This window comes from Dendrobates tinctorius, unplaced genomic scaffold (assembly GCF_039654945.1).
Source record: "Dendrobates tinctorius isolate UK_male_01 unplaced genomic scaffold, ASM3965494v1 ptg000093l, whole genome shotgun sequence".
Lineage (NCBI taxonomy): Eukaryota > Metazoa > Chordata > Amphibia > Anura > Dendrobatidae > Dendrobates > Dendrobates tinctorius.
In genome coordinates this window covers 9,269,814-9,297,506 of record NW_027361761.1, presented here as the reverse complement: position 1 = coordinate 9,297,506, position 27,693 = coordinate 9,269,814, and positions in this window count along the sequence as shown.

The window sequence follows — 27,693 nt, the reverse complement described above, 5'->3', positions numbered from 1 at the left end:
GATCCCTTTGGCTCCAGTCTTTTCTGGTCTTCAATGTCTTCTTTTGCTCCTGCACTGATGCCACCGGTGATGCACATCATGACATCAAACTGAAGACACATCAGGGCATCACGAGAAGTTTCACCCAAAGCCTACTTAGTGCAGGAAATGTCAGCACAGAGATAATGAAGATATGGAAAAATACATAAGAAAAACAGCCGACAGCACACAGATGCTAGATGCACGTTCCAAAGGCCCCGGGGCCCGTCGAGTCCAACACTGTGTACAAACGTAAGAAAAAGGAACAGCATCCGTCTCCAGGTGAAAAATTCTGTAGCTTTATTTTGCCATCATCAGATACAACGTTTCGACCTCTATGAGGCCTTTATCACTTGATAAAGGCCTCATAGAGGTCGAAACGTTGTATCTGATGATGGCAAAATAAAGCTACAGAATTGTTCACCTGGAGACGGATGCTGTTCCTTTTTCTTACGTTTGATGGAAAAATACATGTCATGCCATGAAGACCAGAAGCATCCGCAACCAGAAGGAGCTAATGTTAGAGTAATGAGGAAACATAGGTTTGGAAATATGTGTTTTTCACCATCGATGGCATGTCACAGCAGAACTTAAGGTAGCTGTTCTGCTCCGAGGGCTCTAACTGCTCCAAACCACATCAAGTTTTAGGAAATTTGTGGGAACTTGCTAATTGGACCAATTTTTGATTTGATTTGCATAAATTTAAATAAAAAGCCAGCCACAATTTTATACAAAGCAGAAGATTTCATCAGCCAGGTAAGTCTCACATGTCCTCAGGCACTGCTATGCATGCTTCCCTATAATGCCTCGCTGCTATTAGATGGCATAACACAGCCAATCAGAATAGAGTATCATAGCCTGCATAAAAGCCAGAGCAGGGAATGAAGCAGCCTTTTTGTGGTGAATCTGGATTGGTGAAAGAATATCAATGTGAGTGATAGCCATGAAACACTGAATAAACTTTACGGATAGTATGTGTGACAGGTCATCAGAGAAAAATATACTGCTCAAAAAAATAAAAGGAACACAAACAGCCTGTTGCAAATGGAATAGTGTTCCCTTTATTTTTTTGAGCAGTACAGTTTCCATCCTTTTACCCATAAACAAATATGTTGACACTAGATGGTGGCCCGATTCTATCGCATCGGGTATTCTAGAGTGTCTGCTAAAATAAAAAATAGTTATATTCCTGTTACAGCCAGAGTTGCAGTAACTGTTCAGATCGTACCAAATGTATTGTACTCAAGTTACACCCAGAGCTGCAGTTACTGTTCTGCTCTTACCTAATGTACTCCTGTTACACCCAGAGCTGCAGTCACTGTTCTGCTGTTACCTAATGTAGTGTACTCCACTTACACCCAGATCTGCAGTCACTGTCCTGCTGTTACCTAATGTATTGTACTCCAGTTACACCCAGAGCTGCTGTCACTGTTCTGCTGTTACCTAATGTATTGTACTCCAGTTACACCCAGAGCTGCTGTCACTGTTGTGCTGTTATCTAATGCATTGTACTCCAGTTACTCGGAGAGCTACAGTAATTGTTCTGCTTTTACCTAATGTATTGTAGTTCAGTTACACCCAGAGCACCTGGCACTGTTGTGCTCTTACCTAATGTATTGTACCAGAGCTGCAGTCACTGTTCTGCTTTTACCTAATGTATTGTAGTTCAGTTACACCCAGGGTTCCTGTCACTGTTGTGCTCTTACCTAATGTATTGTACTCTATTTACACCCAGATCTGCAGTCACTGTTCTGCTGTTACCTAATGTACTCCTGTTACACCCAAAGCTGCAGTCACTGTTCTGCTGTTACCTAATGTAGTGTACTCCAGTTACACCCAGATCTGCAGTCACTGTTCTGCTGTTATCTAATGTATTGTACTCCAGTTACTTCCAGAGCTGCAGTCACTGTTCTGCTTTTACCTAATGTATTGTAGTCCAGTTACACCCAGATCTGCAGTCACTGTTCTGCTGTTATCTAATGTATTGTAGTCCAGTTACACCCAGAGCTGCTGTCACTGTTCTGCTCTTACCTAATGTATTATATTCCTGTTACAGCCAGAGCTGAAGTCACTGTTCAGATCTTACCTAATGTATTGTACTCCAGTTACACCCAGAGCAGCAGTCACTTTTCTGCTGTTACCTAATGTATTGTACGCAAGTTACACCCAGAGCTGCAGTCACTTTTCTGCTGTTACCTAATGTATGCTACTCCAGAATATGTACAGGACTGTGCCTGTGTAGTGAGCGATGCAGCAGTGATGCCTTTAACGGCTGTAATGTGCCTGTACAATAAGCAATGCGGCCGTGTTGCCGCGACGACTAAGCAACTGTCGCTGATTGGTCGCGGCCTAACAGCCGCGACCAATCAGCGAGGCGGGATTTCCATTACCGACAGACAGACAGACAGAATTAGACAATTATATAGTAGATTATTAATGAGTGTGTAACAGCTTAAAAGGGGTTCAATAAAGTTCTAGGAGACGTCACAGTGTTACGTGAGTCTTTTCAGCACAATCTCTGGCTTTGCAGTACTTGCAATTTGCGATGAATCAATTCACTGCAAATTATTTTTTTCAATTTGGCAAATTTGAAGAATTTGAATTTCAAAATATTCTTTTTTCTCTAGTAAGTATGTAAGTTTTTAGGCTCTTTAATGTGTTGGGAATTTATGAACATTAAAGGGTAATTCCCAAAATCTTAAGCTATTTCCTATCTCGTTGGTTGGATCCCCACTGATACTAACAACTTTGGATGAATCCCAGAAACCTAGTTCTACAAAGCCTCATCTTGGATGGAGTAGAGGTGCACATGCTCAACCTCCACTAGCTTCATTCTCTGTGTGCAAGCATGATCGAGCATGATGATCTCTAATTCATTCAAACTGGGACTCTTCAGTACCCAAGATCCACCCCTATTTCTCAGGATTGGCTGAGGGCTCCAGTGGTTGGTCATTCAAAGATCTGTTAACTATTCTGTAATCATATGATTTTGGGATTAACTCGTTAACTATCTATAGTTGGCACAAGGGAGACATTTTCTTCGCTCTGGAGTAAAGCTCCAAATTCTATGAGTCCCATCATATGCTATATGCTCTTAAGGCTGGATAGATAGATAGATAGATAGATAGATAGAGCTTTGCACAGTCAAGTTTAACATGACCTACATAAAGAGGATGGCGCTTACACCATGATAATTGATGGACTCTAGACAATGCCTCAATATTATGTATGCCTTTCACAAACTACTCAAGTGTGCAGCAAACAATACCGTGAAGCTGAGCTATACTTTCCTTTATTTGTTCTTGTATTTTTTGGGCAATCCCATGAGTCCCAAACCCAAAACTCTTGAGAATATGAAGACTTGGTAACATGCTTGAAGCTCGCTCTCTTTCCCTCCCTAAAAATTGAGTTGATGCAGTTCTTATAAACTAATTAACCTATTCCAAATGGAGGGAATTAATGGTTTATTAATGCAGAAGGAAGTGAATAAACAGAACAAAAAAAAATTGGCGATATTTCATTATGGCACCCAAGGGGTTAGTGTGACAAATACTAGATTCTCTGTAGTTGACTCTCCATAGGAGCTAATTTTGAAGCATCCTCATGCTGTGAATAGGCTGTAAAACATTGTAGGAGAATGTGAACACAGAACAGAAGGCTTGCTTTCCTTAGGAAGAATGCTGATAAAATTTTAATGAACTACCATGTTGTCATGGGGATTTCTTTCTATTCATTAATTCATTGCTTTCCCTCTACAGTTTTGCTGAAGTTGAGTGACAAAATGTCAGCTCGCTGTTATCCGGGGTTTTAAACTTTTTGTGGTTGTCGATGTAACTTTCCCTACAGAATGTTAAAATGTGTCATGGCTTAAAGAATAACAATTTTGCAAAATATAGATTAGCTATTTTGACATCCAATTCCGAAAGAGGAGCGGGAGTAGTTTATGAAATGGGTGTCAATGTCGCAGGGTAGGAACAACATGTACAATTTTTGTATCTTCTTCGTAGGTTAAACTATAACCGGCAACGTGATATTTAAGACTTGCTGACTATTACATATTCAATGCCGGTTCATATCTATAAAATTAGCAGTGGCATGCTGTTTTATCAACGTAATAGACATTTATTCCGAATTGTGTCAACCTTTTCCATTGAATTAATTCTACATTCAGATCGCTGATGTCACCAGTTGGCTCCATTCTAAAATTAGTTGGATAATTAATTTACAAATAGACCGTTAAAGCCATTTTTTTTCTTCCTCCCTTTTCCCACATCTGCTTGCAGCTGACAGTATTTCTTGGTTATTGGATGACAGTTCTGTGCCTTGAGTCTTGCTCTTTCTGTAAGGTTAGCATTATAATTGACAAACCACAGGGACTAGATCCCTGGATTAAGCTGACCGGGCTGTCAAAACAGTCATGACAAACTTTCAAATCAGTTTCCAGTGTAGGTTATGGCTATAAGAACGAAATGCACGTTGGCAAAAACAGCGAAAAAATCTTTCCTTTATTATTGTAGAAGAGAAATGGCTTTCAATGCCTAAATCATAATTGAGCCACCGTGCTGCCCTATGTAAATATCAAGGGGCATACATTAAATGAGCTTGGTTTCTAAGTCTGAGGTTGAGACAGATAATATGAAGGGACTAGAGATGAGCAAATCAGAGAAAACTAAAATTTGGCAATTCGCATAAAGTTATTCTATGCAAATAGCATGTTTCTTATTATGTTCTTAGGCTTTCTGAGACTCAAAAGTATAATAAAAATTTGTATCTCACCAATCACCTGACCTGCCTCCTTTTGGTCCTCTGCAAAACACGGTTCAACCCCATCTTTTTTTTAGCACTCGACGTCTACTTCTGCCGTCTTCACTATGTGTTGGGCTTTCTGGCACCAAGTACGTCTCTAATGTCACAACACACTTGGTGATGACTTGATGTGCCTCACCCAAGGCCTACTCAACACAGGAAGTCCCAGAGTAATATAAAACTCCCAGAATAGGATGGTAGAAAAAAATTTACGCTAATCGCCGATTTGCTCATCTCTAGGGAAGACCCATTATTCTTTAGTGTCACTTTGACCCTTTTAGCTAGTGATTGGTGGGGTTCTCCTAATCAGAAAGTAATTATGAAAGCTGTTGAAGGAAATAGAGCAAAAATAGGGTCTTATCTGAGAGATAAATGGTTAATACAATAAGATTGCACTCACCAGACATAGCTGAGATCAAGCATTGAGAAGATTCGCTGGCGCAGATCCACGAGTCCAAAAAGGACCGGCCGTTAGATATAAAAATTGGGAGAACGTGGTCCTGTTCTGCGCTGCTGAATCACTGAAAGTCCAGACGTTTTAATAATTGTGGTTTTTATTCAACGCATTTCAGAGTTTCACATAACTCCTTCATCAGGAAAAACCACAAGAAAAGTCCAATACCCTCCTGATGAAGGAGTTCTGTGAAACTCTGAAACGCGTTGGATAAAAACCACAATTATTGATATGTCTGGACTTTCAGTGATTCAGCAGCGCAGAACAGGACCACGTTCTCCCAATCTTTAAATCAGAAAGTAATGACACATGATAGTTATACAAGGGTTAAAATAAAACTATTTATGTCACTAAATATCCAACAATAGTAGCTTGTTGGGTGCAGAGCATGTACAAGGTTGTGGACGGTTTCCACAATTTTAATAAGGTAAATTGGGTTTACATCTGCAATTGAAAAAAAATTAAAAAAAAGCATATTTATTTGCTCATTCTAAAATTTCAAAGCCCCCAAAAAATCAAAAGAAACACTTGGCCTACGCGTTTCAAGTCCATGCAGGGCCCTTAGTCATAGTTATGTATAGTGCCTTAAAAATATTTGTGCCATAAAAATGGTTTCTAAAAACTTTAACCCCTTTACACCCAAAGGCGGTTTGCAGCTTAATGACCGGGCCAATTTTTACAATTCTGACCATTGTCACTTTATGAGGTAATAACTCTGGAACGCTTCAATGGATCCGGGAGATTCTGGGAATATTTTTTCATGATATATTGTACTTCATGGCAGTGGTAAAATTTGTTTGGTATGAATTGCGTTTATTTGTGTAATAAAAAGCAAATTTGGAGAAAATTTTAAATATTTTGCAAGTTTGCAACTTTGAATTTTCATGCCTTTAAATCATAGAGATATGTCACACAAAATACTTAATAAGTAACATTTCCCACATGTCTACTTTACATCAGTACAATTTTGGAGCCAAATTTTTTTGTGAAGAAATTATAAGTGTTAAAAGTTGACCAGTGATTTTTTATTTCTCCAACAAAATTCAATTTTTAGGGGCCACATCACATTTGAAGTCACTTTGAAGGGTCTATATGATAGAAGATACCCAGAAGTGTCACCATTCTTAAAACTGCACCCTTCAACGTGCTCAAAACCACATCCAAGAAGTTTATTAACCCTTCTGGTGCTTCACGGAATTTTTTTTTTTTTTTAAAGAGAATTTAACTTTTTTTGCAAAACAATTGAATTCAGTTCCAAATATTTTAATTTTGACAAGTGTGATAGGAAAAAAATTGACCCCAATAATTTGATTTTTTATTTCTCCAGAGCATGCCAATATCCAATATGAGGGAGAAAAACACTGTTTTGAGTTCAGAAGAGAAGGAGCGCTATTTGACATTTTGATTGCAAAATTTTCTGGTACAAATGGCGGACGCCATATCGGGTTTGGAGAGCCTCTGATGTACCTAAACAGTGAAGATATCCCACAAGTGACACCATTTTTGAAACTAGACCCCTCAAGGAATCTATTTAGATGTGTGGTGAGCACCTTGAACCCTCAGGTGCTTCACAGAAGTTTATAACATTGAGCCGTGAAAATAATAAAATCACATTTTCCTCTAAAAATGTTGTTTTAGCCCCAAGTTTTTAATTTTTCTAAGGAATAATAGGACATTATTGTCACAGAGTTTTATACCATTGAGCAGTGAAGAAAAAATAACTACATTATGGCTATCAAAATTTAGTTTCAGCCCCAGATTTTACATTTTCACACAAGAAATGGGGAAAAACGTCAAAAAAATTTGTCCTACAATTTCTACTGAACGTGGCAATACCCCATATGTGGCTGTACAGTGCTACTTAGCCATAAGGAGAGACTTAAGAAGAGTCTCCATATACAGAGCCACTAATTGCTAGAAGAGCAAAATCCCCCCTCAAGTGGCCCCATTTTGGAAATTATACCCCATTGGGAATTTATCTGCGGTGTAGTGATGATTTTGACTTCATGGGTATTTTCCAGAAACAAGCAGCAATGAATGTTGCTGAGTGAAATTTGCAAACTGCCATTGTAGTGACCAGTACGCTGTAGTGACCAGCACATTGCAGTCACCAGTACGTTATGCCCAGCCTGTGCTTCTGGAGACTTCACCCCTAAGTTAGGCAGGTTCTCATCTCTTCAGAAATGCCAAACATGTAGATGCTATATGTGGATTAGGTACGCTGTGGAGCTCAGAAGGGAGGGGGTCATTTGGATTTGGGAGGCCAGAATTTGCTGAATTTGTTTTGGCGGGTGAGGAGCCATTTCGCTTTTCCAGAGCCTTTGTACTACCAGTAACGTGGAAGCCCCTTATATTTCCTTTAACAGATGACAGCCCTGAGTGAGGGCTTGCTTTTTTTGTGGATTGAGTTGAAGCTTTTATTGGGAACATTTTACATAACGTTTGGGATCACATTTATCCGGCACTCTACGCTGAGCACTTACCTTGGTGTTTTCATCTAAATCTCAGAGTGATGTGAGTCAGATGAACCCCAGAGGGATCCATTCACTATAAGGCAGCGGAGCTACCTGGACTCTGTCTGGCCTTTGTTCAGCGGTGTTCTTCTTTTCAGAAGTGCACAAAACTGTGGCCAACAGCAATTTTATGCAATCCTAAAAAGACGGACACCGCCGAATCACAGGTCAGACAGTGTTCACAGTGCCTCTATCTGCCTCATTATAGGGAATTTTCTGCCAGAGGTCCCGCCGGAATCACATATTTCAAAGATTTGCATGGAAACCCTGGTGTAAGCGCTCAACACAGAGCGCAGGATAAATGTGCAGCGAGCCTTACTGCGATCTTTGGAAGGCATAATGAAAAAATGAACAGTAGCTGTAGAATTGACGTTTATTAATTTTTTATGTCGTTCCTCATGCGGTATAAGTGATTAGGCGACTTTATTCTTCGGATCAGTGCGATTACAGCGATACTAGATTTATATCTGGTTTTTATGCTTAGCTGCTGTCACATGTTAAGACTATTTTTATTGTAAAAAACTGTTTTTCTATCACCATATTTTGAGAGCTATAATTTTTCCATATTTTGGCCCACAGAGTCATGTGAGAGCTTGATTTTTGTGGGACGAGTTGACGTTCTTGCTGAAAAAGAGAATGAACAGCATCTCCAAAAATCATACATTGATCTAATGCCACTAGGCAAAAATATACATGACTGAACAGGAAGTTCTTAGTTTAACATTCTGATCAGACTGTATGAAGCCCACTGTCAGGTCACGGCAAACCTCGTAGTGGGTCCCTATCGCCCTAACAGAGCGGAGCCGTGTGCCAACCAGCGACAATGCACTGGCAGGGCAGATGACCTAGTTCCTCACAGTGCCTCATGTTCAGTTATATATATTTTGGCCTGGCGGCATGAGATCAATATATGATTTTTGGAGGTGCGGTACATACTCTTTTTTTTTGGTGTATAGCGAGTTGATGTTTTTACTGGTACCATTTTTGGGCACATGACATTTTTTGATCGCTTTATATTCCAATTTTTAAGAGGCAGAATGAACAAAAAACAGCAATTAAGGATTTTTTTTTGGGGGGGGGTTTAAGCCGTTCCATGTGTGGAAAAATTGATAAGGCAGTTTAATTCTTCGGGTGTCACGCATGGTGAGGGAAAACCAAGTGTAACATAAAGGGAAATGGGGAAGGAGGCCCAGGCACTAAGGAAGGGATTTGGAGACCCCTAGGCTAGATCTAATCTCTCCCTACAACTCCTACCGAGTTCCTATATTGGTTCTTCACCAATCGCCGAGCCAGAATCTGAGGCCCTGAATCTCCCTGGGGCCTAGTCCTGAATAGGGAATGGGAGGGAGATGCACGCTAGGCAGTCTCCGCTAAACTAAAGACGGTAGGGTGAGACAAACAGGGGGACAATTAGCTGAATCGCCAGATACGGATACTAGAAGAGGGATTCCAGACACCAAACTGGAGCACTCTGAGAAGGTCCAACACTCTAGCAAGCAGAAGTGGAAATGAAGCTATTACCCGCACTGTGTCACAACTGAGCCACTAACTAAATAGATCCAAACTTCTCAGGGCAGGAGGAGGTCGACGCTGGGTTCTAGAGGCAGATGGTTCAGTGAGCAGTCTGTATGGACAGGTGCTCAGACCTTCTGAGGCCTGACTCCGGATGATAGCCTGTCACCTCCGAAGCGCTCGTGACATCGGGTCAGTGTGATTACATCGATACCTCATTAATATCATTTTTATGTTTTGGCGCTTTTACACAATAAGAACTATTTTATAGAAAACATAATTATTTTTGCATCGCTTTATTCTGAGAGCTACAACTTTTTTTATTTTTCTGCTGATGGAGCTGATGTGGCTTGTTTATTTATATGCGTTTTTTTGATCGCGTTTTATTCCACTTTTTGTTCGGCGGTATGATGATAAAGCATTGTTTTTTGCCTTGTTTTTTATTTTTTTAATGGTGTTCACTAAAGGGGTTAACTAGTGGGACAGTTTTATAGATTGGGTCATTGCAGATGCAGTGATACCAAATATGTGTACTTTTATTGTTCATATAATTTTTTCATTCACTTTTTTTTATAGCTACAATATCTTTTGATTTTTTATTATTTTTGCTTTTTCGTTCAAATATTTTTATAATTATTTTAAAAAAAGTTTACTTTTTTAAACTTTTTTACTTTGTCCCACTATGGGACTATCATTTTTTGCAGGTTAATTGCTTTTACAGCATGGGGATGCAGCAGCATGCCCATGCTGCATAAACTGTAAGCATTGCATTGACAGGGAAAGTTGCTGATCCAGTACTACACAAGATCAGCAACTTTCTTACTGGTGACCCGGACATGACATCTGGTCACCATGGCAATGCCATGGGATCTCCGATCCAATGGCAAAGGGGCTGTCTGCCCTTTGCCGGCTCCCAGAATGTAGCGATCAGTGTTGGACTGGGGTGCCAAGGGCCCACCTGTAATATTAACTTGGGGGGCGGGCCACTTTTCACTTGCATACAAATATTACACGACCCTCGCTCACAAATTTACCTATTTCTCTGTTTAATAATAAACTGGGTAGTTTGGCTTATGAATGATGAGATGAGGCATTTTTCTGCTGCGTGAATCAAGTTAATTATGCGAAGTACTGCCTATATAGTGGAGTTGGGGGCCCAGATTTGCACAGAGGCTGACCAGGGGATTCCCCTTTTACCCTATGGGCCAGTCTGAACTTGGTTGCAATCATGTTCAATCGCATTTTGGGGGTTAAACTGATGGGAGCCGTGCATGACCACTCCTGGCACTTAGTGCCGGGTGTCAGTTGTCAGAATCAGCTGAAAGCCAGCAGTGCTCACTCGTACACTACCCGTGTGCGCAGGCGATCACGAGGACGTAATAATCCGTCCCTGGTCAAATAGACCCAGGTCACATGAATGAATTATTACGTCCGATGTCAGAAAGGGGTTAATGAAACTCAAAGTAACTCTACTATATGTTAGCACCACACATTGTGCCCTTATGTAGAACAGCTCAGACTGTGTCCCTAAAATTGTGCGTCACCTACAGTGGCCCTGAAAGAGGAGTGACCCCATAGTGCCTCATACAGACCTTTGTACTATGTTCTATTGCCCCTGAAAATAACATGGGACAATATATAGAATCAAAAAAGTAATGGACAACCCACTTAATTCAAAATTCCCTTACTAAACCAAGCAACCCCTTTAAAGGAGTTTATAGCATTTTTTTTTTTTTTTTTTAAATGTCTTGAAAACATCACTCACCCCAATACCTTACTGCTCTACTTTCAACAGTGCCCAGTCCTCTGTCAGACTCATCTTTCCTGTTTCTGGCTGCAACAATGATGTCCCGTAACATGGAGTGGCTGTAGTGGGTCACCATGATGGGACATCATTGTTACTGCGCTCAGGGAGCCCCTTACGGGGACCAGGCAGCATCAGAACAGAAACAGCGAGAAATCGGTCAGATGAGTATTGCTTTTTTTCTTTTTATCCCCCATCTCCAGCATTTTGAAAAGCAAATTTCCTCCCTAGACAACCCATTTAAAGCTTGAGCAAGCATTATGGTTTCAAGTAAGATTTGTAAAATAGTTAAAAGGTCAACAATTGGACCTCGAATAGGATTAATAGTATTTTAGGATTGCAAAATCTTATTATTTGTTTACGGATTGAAAAAAAGGTTCTGGCAGGTTCTTGACTATAAAAGAGACCTACGAAGCTCTCAGGACACTTCATAGAGTAACTGGAATAAGTTTTCACAATGATAAATGAGACAGACCACATAGGCAGTGACAGAAGTAGCCACCAGATGTCAAAGGTCTAACATTTAAAAGAAGAGTAAAAGAAAAGCAAAGAGATGCACATACTGTGGAGGAAGAAAGTGCATCCGAGAAAGAGATGTCCACTGAGGGTATCAAGAGCACGAGAGCTTAAGGGTTATTGAAAAGCAGCATCTTTAAAGTCTTAATGCACATGTGTATAGACATGAGAAGATGGTAGCGGCGCAATTCTCCATAAACAAAGCTCTCCTTCTGGATGTGTATTTATACCTATTACTGTGAGAAAGTCAGACCAAACCTTCATCATATAAATAGGTAAAGTTAAAATAAGGGAGAAAAAATATATTGTCACAGGTTTTATGGATTTAGCTTGGACCTAAAGTCTACAGACTTATTAATTTATTAATGTTTCTGTTTCATCCATTCCGTGTGTATACACGTCTCAGAAGTAATGACAAGGCAAGGACTCATGGTGAAGTTGTGCAAGTTCTAGGTCTGGACTGGTGGAGTTCACGCAGTACAAGAAGCTGGCATAGGGACGGCAGCAAAAAAACTCAAGTAGCTAATGAAGAACTTCCATAAATTAATCAAGTTCAGGCCGGTTTAAATACAAGAAAATGGCAATGGCTGAAAAGAAATTAGCAACTGAGATCCAAAAGAAATCCAACGGTGGTAGATAATAGACTTGCAAAGTAAGCCGTTGGCATCCTTTCATACATATATTGTTTGTAGGGGTGCAATGATGGTGATTATTGGGAAAGTAGGCAACCGCCGTTCTTGGTAGTGCTATATCTTTAATTGGTAATGGTGGAAAAGGCATACCATAAGTTGCGGGACTTCTGCATTTGGATGATGGTAAGGGCTACTCCTCAAAAGGGGGTTATAAGAGAGTTGAAAATGGGTCCTACAAACCCTTAAAAAAGTAAAGTGGCTGTTCAGTAAAAACATGTTATCACCTATCCTATGACCTGTCTGCCTGATAGGTGATACCTCGCTGATTGATTGGCGAACATCCACTGGGCTCTGCACCAATTGTCAGATCAGAGAATTTTTATCCACATGGGAAAACTTTTATTTCTGTAGCAGAATGGTGTGGCAGGTCAGATGCCCAACCACTGCTCAATTTATTTTCTATGGGGCTGTTGGAAAAATCCAATTGAAAAAGTTGGCAGGATATGAATGGCTTGGCGGTCGAGTATGAGCTCTGCTGCACCATCGGTGCAGTTTCCACTTGTCGAACCCCCCCAAATAATCATATATTCTGTAGATAGGTCTACATTTGTTTTCACCGGACAACCCATATTAACGATTTATGTCACCTAAACCCCGCATGTTCTGTACTGACCTGATCTATCTGGTTACTATGAGTAATTGTTAAATATGTTGTCATTTTTGTCTTGCAAATGCCATTATTATCTAATTATGTGGCATTTTGTGCTGAGCCTGCTGAGTACCACCACAAAATGCTATTGGTAGGAGGTATTATTTTCATATTAGTTTGGTACACATGGTAACACTAAACACTTAATGAATGTTGATCATTGCTCTTCTGCTATGTGACTTCAGCAAGATATGAGACAGATTTAGTGACACTCTGCATGAATGATACAAATAATTGGTATTTTTAAGGACAATGCATAATGTTGGAGAAATGTCTTGGATCTCATATTGCCTGGCAGGGTGTCACTGAACAGTGGTCGTAACTTAGGTCTGAAGTGTTGCTCAATAGGAGTGAGAGTTTTGCAATGTCTTATACAGTCAATGTACTGAGTTTATGGTGACACAAGTCATGGGTTAAGGTGAGGTCACGCAAGCATGCCCATGCCAGATAGGTCTATATAGAGAGAAAAAAAATGGTTCTTATTTCCCACCAGTTTAGATCAGACAAACACACTTATAATACAGTAGCTGGAGATGTGTAGTTAAAGAATAAGTGCCTGCATTATTGCTATCTAAAAGTGGGGGTGAGTAACACTTCCCATATATGGTCCACTGCCACAAGACTATATTAAGGGCCAAAAAGGAGCAAAGTAAGAAGATCTAGTTTGTCATGCTGTTAATGTTTGTTCCTGTTGAAGGAGACCAGCCCACCTAAGAGTATCAGCATTTTAGTGATAGAGTGAGAATTGCCATAGCAGAGAGGAGCAAAAAGGCTTCCTGTGAGTGAACTGTGCATATTTTATGATGGTGCCATAAGGGCAAAGAGTTTTCCACAAAAGAACGTGCTGAAGCACATCTTCATGACTGTGAAGTTAGCCAGAATTAGAACAAAGATTTGTCCCAGCATAGAGAGGCATGTGGGCTTATTCCTGGTGGTATGGATTGCAATAAGAGGAGTCTGAGTGCAAACGCTTGACTGTGGAAGGCTAGGAGAGGCTAGGAGACAAGTTCTTGTGTGTGATGGACTGATACACACAACTGCGCACATTTCTGGATTGCTACTGCCTGGCATTGCCAATAAGTGAGGGGCTGTGAGAAGGACTGTGAGTATCTGGTGTCCTGCACTATAGGAGACACATATACTGGGTTGAAGGGAAGGAGATGCTATGAAGGCCAGCAGAGTACTACAAACTGTGCAAGTGCTAGCAAAGTGTCTCAAGTTCCCCATTCCTGTACACCAACTGTTAATCTCAGACCCAGACTGTTGCCTTAATTAAGATTCTGTAATTACCGTGCAGCTTACCACATGGAGGATTGTATCCTTGAAATTTGTTGACGCCCGATAAGAAAAGTTTTTGAACTGTCATGTACCTGCATTACACCATCTCTGAGTGGATAACCACTATGTCACAAAACACCATTATATCCCCATTCTTAAAAGGGCATACTACTACATCAAAGAGCCTGCCATGAAGCTTTATGGACTTCGAAAGCCTGCTGAATTGTTCTGTCACCATTTTAAAAGGAATCTGTCACCCATTTTATCCCCTATTAGCTGCCGGCATAGACATCGGGGGCAAGCCTACAGCCTGCAATGATCCTCGGTCTACTGAACCACGGCACGACCTGCTCTACCCCCTCCTACTGTATCCTCACCCATCCCTATAAACTGTGAGCCCTCGCGGGCAGGGTCCCTTCTCCTTATGTACTTATGTGTCCCTTGTCTTACACATGTTTATTAAACTTGTCTATATTTCCCCTTTTCACATGTAAAGCGCCATGGAATAAATGGCGCTATATAAATGCATCTATAATAATAAATGCCCTAACCAGCTTCCGGTTGTAACAACTTCCGTCCAGTTGTAACCGGTGACGTCACCACACACACACGCACATGTTAACCCTCAACACACCACACCGCCTCAACACACACTCCTCTCACCTTTCACCTCCACTCATGTCCACTCACTCTTTCACTCCACATACGTTCCTTTCTCTCACTCCGTTTCTCATACTCACACCGTCATCGTCGCTGCCCCGACATCTTCCTCCGCCGCCGCGATCCAGGATCCAGACGTTCTCCAGGCCGCCGACATGTTCTTGCGGGACGCCATCTTGGATGTCGTGAAATCCCGCGAGATTCAAGATGGCGTCGCCGCAACAATATGTCGCTGGCGTGGACGACACGGAAAACGGAGTGAGAGAAAGGAACGTATGTGGAGTGAAAGAGTGAGTGGACATGAGTGGAGGTGAAAGGTGAGAGGAGTGTGTGTTGAGGCGGTGTGGTGTGTTGAGGGTTAACATGGCAAGAGGTGTTAATGACGTCGGCGAAATCTCGCCAGATTTCGCCGACGCCATCTTGCATTCGTGAAATTGCATCATTTACCTCACGCCGACTTGCTGTGCGGAAGCTTGGCATTGCCTGTACCACCATAACTACTGCTGCCTTGGTCCTATGCCTGTTTACTGCCGGTGTCTAATTACTGGACCAATTTGCCTGTACTGCCATAACTACTGCTGCCTTGCTCCTCTGCCGGTGTCTAATTACAGGACCAATTTGCCTATACCGCCATAACTACTGCCTTTGTCCTCTGCCAGTGTCTAATTACAGGGCCAATTTGCCTCTATCGCCATAACTACTGCTGCTTTGGTCATCTGCCTGTTTACTGCCGGTGTCTAATTACAAGGCCAATTTGCCTCTACCGCCATAACTACTGCTGCCTTGCTCCTCTGCCGGTGTCTAATTACAGGGCTAATTTGCCTCTACCGCCATAACTACTGCTGCCTTGCTCCTCTGCCGGTGTCTAATTACAGGGCTAATTTGCCTCTACCGCCATAACTACTGCTACCTTGCTCCTCTGCCGGTGTCTAATTACAGGGCCAATTTGCCTCTACCGCCATAACTACTGCTGCCTTGCTCCTCTGCCGGTGTCTAATTACAGGGCCAATTTGCCTCTACCGCCATAACTACTGCTGCATTGCTCCTCTGCTGGTGTCTAATTACAGGGCCAATTTGCCAATACCACCATAACTACTGCTGCCTTGCTACTCTGCCGGTGTCTAATTACAGGGCCAATTTGCCTCTACCGCCATAAGTACTGCTGCCTTTCTCCTCTGCCGGTGTCTAATTACAGGGCCAATTTGCCTCTACCGCCATAACTACTGCTGCCTTGCTCCTCTGCCGGTGTCTAATTACAGGGCTAATTTGCCTCTACCGCCATAACTACTGCTGCCTTGCTCCTCTGCCGGTGTCTAATTACAGGGCTAATTTGCCTCTACCGCCATAACTACTGCTACCTTGCTCCTCTGCCGGTGTCTAATTACAGGGCCAATTTGCCTCTACCGCCATAACTACTGCTGCCTTGCTCCTCTGCCGGTGTCTAATTACAGGGCCAATTTGCCTCTACCGCCATAACTACTGCTGCATTGCTCCTCTGCTGGTGTCTAATTACAGGGCCAATTTGCCAATACCACCATAACTACTGCTGCCTTGCTCCTCTGCCGGTGTCTAATTACAGGGCCAATTTGCCTCTACCGCCATAAGTACTGCTGCCTTTCTCCTCTGCCGGTGTCTAATTACAGGGCCAATTTGCCTCTACCGCCATAACTACTGCTGCCTTGCTCCTCTGCCGGTGTCTAATTACAGGGCCAATTTGCCTCTACCGCCATAACTACTGCTGCCTTGCTCCTCTGCCGGTGTCTAACTACAGGGCCAATTTGCCACTACCACTTCATAACTACTGCTGGGCAATTACAGGGTCAATTAGTATCTGTTTACTCTACAATACTCCAGGACGCCTTCTTCACTGCCAGATAACTGCCAAATAGACTCCTTTACCTGTGCCAACATGAGTCATAACAAAAAGTATGCCAATGCCAGTGAAAGGAAAGCAGCTTTAGCACTACGACAAAAACAACGCTGTGCTAATGAGACTCCTGAGGAAAAACACCATCGCCTTGAGAAGATTAAGGCTTATAAACGCCGTCGCCTCACACACGAATCCCCTAACTCTAAATCCATAAGATTGGCTGAAGAAGCCTCTGCACGCCGTCACCGCCGACAACAGACGGCCTCTTCCTCATCATTATTATTAGACTCACAACAGGATGCTTCCACATCAGCATGTGGAACAATTTACTGCTACATTTCATCCCATATGCCGTTCACTGACATAACTAATCAGCAATCTGTTTCTGCCCTATCAATACCACCATTCAATACCGATGCACAGTATGCCAATGCCAGTGAAAGGAAAGCAGCTTTAGCACTACGACAAAAACAACGCCGTGCTAATGAGACTCCTGAGGAAAAACAGCATCGACTTGACAAGATTAAGGCTTATAAACGCCATCGTCTCACACACGAATCCCCTAACTCTAAATCTATTACATTGGCTGAAGAAGCCTCTACACGCCATCACCGCCAACAACAGACGGCTTCTTCCTCATCATTATTAGTAGACTCACAACAGGATGCTTCCACATCAGCATGTGGAACAAGTTACTACCACACTTCATCCTATATGCCGTTCACTGACATAACTAATCAGCAATCTGTTTTTTCCCTATCAATACCACCATTAGTCAATACCAACGCACAGTTTCTTCACATACAAGCTGCAGTTAGCCCGTAGAAAGTGCAACCAAGACAAATATACGTTGGTCTCAAAACTAGGCGCACCCCATCGGTTGGACATGCACTTCTACTACAACCTCACATTTTCACTAATGATGAAAATAGTATTACCGAACACAGCTGTGGTGACATGACCCATGTATGTGAGCATTGCGAAGCTTTGCATTTTGTAGCAGAGATACCTTCTGATAACAACTTTACGCTCTGCTGTCAGAAGGGTAAAGTCCATGTACCCATACTACAGTATCCTGATGTCTTTACACGTTTGCTGAAATGGCAAAGTGAATTTAGCAAAAATTTCATGGATAATATTCGAAGTATTAACAGTTCCTTTGCTTTTGCCTCCATGGGTGCAAATATTTCACCACCTCCTGGATATGGCCCATACTGTTTCCGCATACATGGCCAGATCTATCATAGAACTGAAACACTAGATCCCTCAGATGACCAGCAATGCGCATTTGCCCAACTTTACATTCTCGATACCACTACCGCAAACGAACAACGCTTACGATGTAAAGAAAATCAAAAATGTCATCCTACATTGATGAACATTATTGCCCTTCAAATCCAAACTATTAATCCTTTTGTGGAAGCTTATCAAATGTTACGTGATGTGGAAGAACAAGAAAAAATTAAATCTCTACAAAACGGAACTGTCATGCCAAACATCACTATGGCTATTAAACAAGATCGTACTCAAGACCCTCGACGCTACAATAATCCCACTGTCAGTGAAGTAGCAGTCGTGTTTCAAAATGACAATGGTGAGCCACTAATGTCCACTCGCAGGATTTCAGAATACTCAAGATGGCATGGCCGCAAGAACATGTCGCCGGCGTGGACAATGTCGGGATCCAGGATGGCGCCGGCGGAAGAAGATGTCGGGGATCGTGGAGCAGCGACGATGATGTGTGAGTATGAGAGACGGAGTGAGAGAAAGGGTCGTATGTGGAGTGAAAGAGTGAATGGACGTGAGTGGAGATGGTGAAAGGTGAGAGGAGTGTGTGTTGAGGCGGTGTGGTGTGTTGAGGAGGTGTGTGTGTATTGAGGGTTAACATGGCAAGAGGTGTGTCACTATCCTCTCGATGCGATAGCATCGGGCCTTAATCTACTATAATAAATGCGCTAAGCAGCTTCCGGGTTGTAACAACTTCCGTCCAGTTGTAACTGGTGACTAGAGTTGAGCGATACCGTCCGATACTTCAAAGTATCGGATCGGAATGGATCGGCCGATCTTAAAAAAAAGTATCGGTATCGCCGATTCCGATACCGGAAGTCCCATTCAAGTCTATGGGACTTCTGGTATCGGAATAAGAAAAATCCTGTTTTTCCCTTGTACAGCCTCTCTGGGGTCTGTACGGGCCTTTCGGGGGGCTGTGCCGGCCTGCCAGGGGGTCTGTGCAGGCTCCGGTGGTCTGTGCCGGCCTGCTGGGGGGCTGTGCCGGCCTGCCAGGGGGGCTGTGCAGGCTCCGGTGGGCTGTGCCGGCCTGCCGGGGGGCTGTGCCGGCCTGCCAGGGGGCTGTGCAGGCTCCGGGGGGCTGTGCCGGCCTGCCGGGGGGCTGTGCAGGCTTCGGGGGTCTGTGCAGGCATGGTCCGATGGGACTACAAGTCCCATCGGGCGATGCCTGCTACCATGACAGTGATTGACACATTAGCCAATGATGGGACAGTAGTAGTCCCATCATCCGGCTAATGTGTTGAATGTAAAAAAAAAAAAAAAAAAAAAATTACATGCTACATACATACAACATGCATACTACATACATGCTACATTCATACTACATACTACATACATGCTACATTCATACTACATATATACTACATGCAACATACATACTACATACATACTACATGCAACATGCATACTACATATATACTACATGCATGCTACATACATACTACATGCTACATACATACTACATACATACTACATGCATGCTACATACATGCTACATGCTACATACATACTACATATATACTACATGCATGCTACATACATACTACATGCTACATACATACTACATATATACTACATACATACTACATACATACTACATGCATGCTACATACATACTACATGCTACATACATACTACATATATACTACATGCATGCTACATACATACTGCATGCTACATGCATGCTACATACATACTGCATACATACTACATGCTACATACATACCACATATATACTACATACATACTACATACAATACATTCATACAATACATACATAGACATACAGTACATATAACATAGAGTAACATACTTACCAATACTTGTCACATTGTTCCCCGAAGCCATTGTCTTTTACGGAATAAATATTAACATAACAAGCCACAAAAATACTCACCCACGATCCGAAGCAGTCCACGAGTGTGTCCCACGACGATCTTGGGTAGAGAACTGCAGCATCAGCTGTTGCTGCCGTTCTCTATGGGCTGCAGGAATCCAATGACGGAAGGTAGGTATCCTTCCGCACTGTATTCCTCCGCCACTTAAAAAAAAAAAAGTCCCTAGTCTCACTTTATGCCATTGCTGTGTGGGAAATTCCCACGCAGCAATGGCATAAAGTGAGACTAGGGACTTTTTTTTTTTTTAAGTGGCGGAGGAATACAGTGCGGAAGGATACCTACCTTCCGTCATTGGATTCCTGCAGCCCGTAGAGAACGGCAGCAACAGCTGATGCTGCAGTTCTCTACCCAAGATCGTCGTGGGACACACTCGTGGACTGCTTCGGATCGTGGGTGAGTATTTTTGTGGTTTGTTATGTTAATATTTATTCCGTAAAAGACAATGGCTTCGGGGAACAATGTGACAAGTATTGGTAAGTATGTTACTCTGTTATATGTACTGTATGTCTATGTATGTATTGTATGAATGTATTGTATGTAGTATGTATGTAGTATATATGTGGTATGTATGTAGCATGTAGTATGTATGTAGTATGTATGTAGCATGCATGTAGCATGCAGTATGTATGTAGCATGCATGTAGTATATATGTAGTATGTATGTAGCATGCATGTAGTATATATGTAGTATGTATGTAGCATGTAGTATGTATGTAGCATGCATGTAGTATGTATGTAGTATGTATGTAGTATGTATGTAGCATGCATGTAGTACATATGTAGTATGTATGTAGCATGTAGTATGTATGTAGCATGCATGTAGTATGTATGTAGTATGTATGTAGTATATATGTAGTATGTATGTAGCATGTAGTATGTATGTAGCATGCATGTAGTATATATGTAGTAAGTATGTAGCATGTAGTATGTATGTAGCATGCATGTAGTATGTATGTAGTATGTATGTAGCATGTAGTATGTATGTAGCATGCATGTAGTATATATGTAGTATGTATGTAGTATGTATGTAGTATGTATGTAGTATGTATGTAGTATATATGTGTTATGTATGTAGTATGTATGTAGTATATATGTGGTATGTATGTAGTATGTATGTAGTATGTATGTAGTATGTATGTAGCATGTAGTATGTATGTAGCATGCATGTAGTATATATGTAGTATGTATGTAGTATGTATGTAGTATGTATGTAGTATATATGTGTTATGTATGTAGTATGTATGTAGTATATATGTGGTATGTATGTAGCATGCATGTAGTATGTATGTAGTATTTTTTTTTTTTTTTTTTTTTTTTAACATTTAACACATTAGCCGGATGATGGGACTACTACTGTCCCATCATTGGCTAATGTGTCAATCACTGTCATGGTAGCAGGCATCGCCAGATAGGACTTGTAGTCCCATCGGACGATGCTTGCACAGACCCCCGGACATCAGCACAGCCCCCCGGCAGGCCGGCACAGCCCCCCGGCAGGCCGGTACAGACCCCCACAGGGTGCACAGACCACCGGCAGGCCGGCACAGCCCCCCGGCAGGCCGGTACAGACCCCACAGGGTGCACAGACCACCGGCAGGCCGGCACAGCCCCCCGGCACTGCCGGTACAGACCCCGGGCAGTCCACACAGCCCCCCGGCAGGCCGGCACAGCCCCCCGGCAGGCCGGCAGAGACCCCCGGAAGGCCCGAAATGACGGCGCATCATGATGCGCACACACCGCGCATCATGATGACGTCAGGCTGTCAATCAACTTTGAACTTCCGATTCCGATGCCGACTTCCGATATTGAAAAAATATCGGAAGTCGGTATCGGAATTCCGATACAGCAAGTATCGGCCGATACCCGATACTTGCGGTATCGGAATGCTCAACACTACTGGTGACGTCACAGCACACCTCTTGCCATGTTAACCCTCAACACACCACTCCTCAACATACACTCCTCTCACCTTTCACTATCTCCACTAATGTCCACTCGCAGGATTTCAGAATACTCAAGATGGCATGGCCGCAAGAACATGTCGCCGGCGTGGATAACGTCGGGATCCAGAATGGCGCCGGCGGAAGAAGATGTCGGGGATCATGGAGCAGCGACGATGACAGTGTGAGTATGAGAGACGGAGTGAGAGAAAGGGTCGTATGTGGAGTGAAAGAGTGAGTGGATGTGAGTGGAGATGGTGAAAGGTGAGAGGAGTGTGTGTTGAGGAGGTGTGTGTGTATTGAGGGTTAACATGGCAAGAGGTGTGTCACTATCCACTCGATGCGATAGCATCGGGCCTTAATCTAGTAATCTATAATAATAAATGCCCTAACCAGCTTCCGGTTGTAACAACTTCCGTCCAGTTGTAACCGGTGATGTCACCACACACACACGCACATGTTAACCCTCAACACACCACACCGCCTCAACACACACTCCTCTCACCTTTCACCTCCACTCATGTCCACTCACTCTTTCACTCCACATACGTTCCTTTCTCTCACTCCGTTTCTCATACTCACACCGTCATCGTCGCTGCCCCGACATCTTCCTCCGCCGCCGCGATCCAGGATCCAGACGTTCTCCAGGCCGCCGACATGTGCTTGCGGGACGCCATCTTGGATGTCGTGAAGTCCCGCGAGATTCAAGATGGCGTCGCCGCAACAATATGTCGCTGGCGTGGACGACATCGGGATCCAAAAAGATGGCGTCGGCGAAATCTCGCGAGATTACGCCGACGCCATTTTGGATCCCGATGTCGCCCATGCCAGCGACATGTTGTTGCGGCGACGCCATCTTGAATATCGTGGGACTTCACGACATCCAAGATAGCGTCCCGCAAGAATATGTCGCTGGCGTGGGCGACATCGGGATCCAAAATGGCGTCGGCGTAATCTCGTGAGATTTCGCCGACGCCATCTTTTTGGATCCCGATGTCGTCCACGCCAGCGACATGTTGTTGCGGCGACGCTATCTTGAATATCGCGGGATTTCACGAAATCCAAGATGGCGTCCCGCAAGAACATGTCGGCGGCCTGGAGAACGTCTGGATCCTGGATCGCGGCGGCGGAGGAATATGGTGGGGGCAGCGACGATGACGGTGTGAGTATGAGAAACGGAGTGAGAGAAAGGAACGTATGTGGAGTGAAAGAGTGAGTGGACATGAGTGGAGGTGAAAGGTGAGAGGAGTGTGTGTTGAGGCGGTGTGGTGTGTTGAGGGTTAACATGGCAAGAGGTGTTAACGACGTCAGCCATCTTGCATTCGTGAAATTGCGTCATTTACCTCACGCCGGACTTGCTGTGCTGACGCTTGGCATTGCCTGTACCACCATAACTACTGCTGCCTTGGTCCTATGCCTGTTTACTGCCGGTGTCTAATTACTGGACCAATTTGCCTGTACCGCCATAACTACTGCCTTTGTCCTCTGCCGGTGTCTAATTACAGGGCCAATTTGCCTATACTGCCATAACTACTGCTGCCTTTCTCCTCTGCCAGTGTCTAATTACAGGGCCAATTTGCCTCTATCGCCATAACTACTGCTGCTTTGGTCATCTGCCTGTTTACTGCCGGTGTCTATTTACAAGGCCAATTTGCCTCTACCGCCACAACTACTGCTGCCTTGCTCCTCTGCCGGTGTCTAATTACAGGGCTAATTTGCCTCTACTGCAATAACTACTGCTGCCTTGCTCCTCTGCCGGTGTCTAATTACAGGACCAATTTGCCTATACCGCCATAACTACTGCCTTTGTCCTCTGCCGGTGTCTAATTTCAGGGCCAATTTGCCTACACTGCCATAACTACTGCTGCCTTTGTCCTCTGCCAGTGTCTAATTACAGGGCCAATTTGCCTCTATCGCCATAACTACTGCTGCTTTGGTCATCTGCCTGTTTACTGCCGGTGTCTAATTACAAGGCCAATTTGCCTCTACCACCATAACTACTGCTGCCTTGCTCCTCTGCCGGTGTCTAATTACAGGGCTAATTTGCCTCTACCGCCATAACTACTGCTGCATTGCTCCTCTGCCGGTGTCTAATTACAGGGCTAATTTGCCTCTACCGCCATAACTACTGCTGCCTTGCTCCTCTGCCGGTGTCTAATTACAGGGCTAATTTGCCTCTACCGCCATAACTACTGCTGCCTTGCTCCTCTGCCGGTGTCTAATTACAAGGCCAATTTGCCTCTACCGCCATAACTACTGCTGCATTGCTCCTCTGCCGGTGTCTAATTACAGGGCTAATTTGCCTCAACCGCCATAACTACTGCTGCCTTGCTCCTCTGCCGGTGTCTAATTACAGGGCTAATTTGCCTCTACCGCCATAACTACTGCTACCTTGCTCCTCTGCTGGTGTCTAATTACAGGGCCAATTTGCCTCTACCGCCATAACTACTGCTGCCTTGCTCCTCTGCCGGTGTCTAATTACAGGGCCAATTTGCCTCTACCGCCATAACTACTGCTGCATTGCTCCTCTGCTGGTGTCTAATTACAGGGCCAATTTGCCAATACCGCCATAACTACTGCTGCCTTGCTCCTCTGCCGGTGTCTAATTACAGGGCCAATTTGCCTCTACCGCCATAAGTACTGCTGCCTTGCTCCTCTGACTGTTCACTGCCTGTGTCTAATTACAGGGCCAATTTTCCTCTACCGCTATAACTACTGCTGCCTTGCTCCTCTGCCGGTGTCTAATTACAGGGCCAATTTGCCTCTACCACCATAACTACTGCTTCCTTGCTCCTCTGCCAGTGTCTAATTACAGGGCCAATTTGCCTCTACCGCCATAACTACTGCTGCCTTGCTCCTCTGCCGGTGTCTAATTACAGGGCCAATTTGCCTCTACCGCCATAACTACTGCTGCCTTGCTCCTCTGCCGGTGTCTAACTACAGGGCCAATTTGCCACTACCACTTCATAACTACTGCTGGGCAATTACAGGGTCAATTAGTATCTGTTTACTCTACAATACTCCAGGACGCCTTCTTCACTGCCAGATAACTGCCAAATAGACTCCTTTACCTGTGCCAACATGAGTCATAACAAAAAGTATGCCAATGCCAGTGAAAGGAAAGCAGCTTGAGCACTACGACAAAAACAACGCCGTGCTAATGAGACTCCTGAGGAAAAACACCATCGCCTTGAGAAGATTAAGGCTTATAAACGCCGTCGCCTCGCACACGAATCCCCTAACTCTAAATCCATAAGATTGGCTGAAGAAGCCTCTGCACGCCGTCACCGCCGACAACAGACGGCCTCTTCCTCATCATTATTATTAGACTCACAACAGGATGCTTCCACATCAGCATGTGGAACAATTTACTGCTGCACTTCATCCCATATGCCGTTCACTGACATAACTAATCAGCAATCTGTTTCTGCCCTATCAATACCACCATTCAATACCGATGCACAGTATGCCAATGCCAGTGAAAGGAAAGCAGCTTTAGCATTACGACAAAAACAACGCCGTGCTAATGAGACTCCTGAGGAAAAACAGCATCAACTTGACAAGATTAAGGCTTATAAACGCCGTCGTCTCACACACGAATCCCCTAACTCTAAATCTATTACATTGGCTGAAGAAGCCTCTACACGCCATCACTGCCAACAACAGACGGCTTCTTCCTCATCATTATTAGTAGACTCACAACAGGATGCTTCCACATCAGCATGTGGAACAAGTTACTACCACACTTCATCCTATATGCCGTTCACTGACATAACTAATCAGCAATCTGTTTCTGCCCTATCAATACCACCATTCAATACCAACGCACAGTTTCTTCACATACAAGCTGCAGTTAGCCTGCAGAAAGTGCAACCAAGACAAATATACGTTGGTCTCAAAACTAGGCGCACCCCATCAGTTGGACATGCACTTCTACTACAACCTCACATTTTCACTAATGATGAAAATAGTATTACCGAACACAGCTGTGGTGACATGACCCATGTATGTGAGCATTGTGAAGCTTTGCATTTTGTAGCAGAGATACCTTCTGATAACAACTTTACGCTCTGCTGTCAGAAGGGTAAAGTCCATGTACCCATACTACAATATCCTGATGTCTTTACACGTTTGCTGAAAGGGCAAAGTGAATTTAGCAAAAATTTCATGGATAATATTCGAAGTATTAACAGTTCCTTTGCTTTTGCCTCCATGGGTGCAAATATTTCACCACCTCCTGGATATGGCCCATACTGTTTCCGCATACATGGCCAGATCTATCATAGAACTGGAACACTACATCCCTCAGATGACCAGCAATGCGCATTTGCCCAACTTTACATTCTCGATACCACTACCGCAAACGAACAACGCTTACGATGTAAAGAAAATCAAAAATGTCATCCTACATTGATGAACATTATTGCCCTTCAAATCCAAACTATTAATCCTTTTGTGGAAGCTTATCAAATGTTACGTGATGTGGAAGAACAAGAAAAAATTAAATCTCTACAAAACGGAACTGTCATGCCAAACATCACTATGGCTATTAAACAAGATCGTACTCAAGACCCTCGACGCTACAATAATCCCACTGTCAGTGAAGTAGCAGACGAGTTTCAAAATGACAATGGTGAGCCACCTTTCAATAGAGACATATTAATTCATTTAAAACCTGATCCCCATAACCCTTTAGCTACAAAAACACAACAAATTAGTATTCTCCATAGCAATTTGGATGCCCTCCTCTATCCAATATTTTTCCCTTGTGGAGACCAAGGATGGCATGATGGACTCAAACAACAAGGCAAAAGTTCGAGGAGGATCACTCAACTCCAATACTATTGCTATATGTTATCTGTCAGAAATTACTTTAATCCACTCCTCAATGGTGGTAAGCTAACACAGCAATATTTAGTAGATGCTTATGTCAAAATCGAAGCTAATCGCCTACATTACATCCGCAAACACCAAAAAGATTTAAAAGTGGAGGATTACTGCCTCCTTCAAGAACATCTACTCAAAAAATCGGTTCAAAAGGGCATCCCTATTGGGAAAACCGTAATTTTACCATCTTCTTTTGAAGGCAGTCCAAGAAACATGCAGCAGCGCTACCAGGATGCTATGGCTATTGTTACAAAGTATGGTCGACCAGATCTATTTATCACCATGACATGTAATCCTAAGTGGAATGAGATTACTACACATTTAGAACCGTGGCAGCGTGTTGAACACAGACCAGACTTGGTTGCACGTGTCTTTAAAATTAAGCTGGAATCCCTCTTAAAAGACATTAGCAGTGGATTATTTGGAAACGTCACTGCAATGGTCCATGTCATTGAATTTCAGAAGCGTGTTCTCCCACACGCTCATATTTTAATTATTCTTGACAGCCTGTCTAAATTACGGACTGAGGCGGACATAGACAATATAGTCTGGGCTGAAATACCTGATGAAACAATCTACCCTCAGCTCCATAACATTGTTCTTCAACACATGATTCATGGTCCCTGTGGAGAACACAATCCTAATTCTCCCTGTATGGATCTTGGAAAGTGTAGCAAAGGTTTCCCAAAACAAAACCAACCATATACCATCAAAGAAAAGGATGGCTATCCCACTTACCGCAGACCCATTGGCAAAACATATGAACACCATTCTAAGACGATTGACAATTCATGGGTAGTTCCATATAACCCATTTTTACTCACCAAATACAAGTGCCATATTAATGTAGAAATATGTGCTTCCATTCAAAGTGTAAAATATTTATTTAAATACGTTTACAAAGGACATG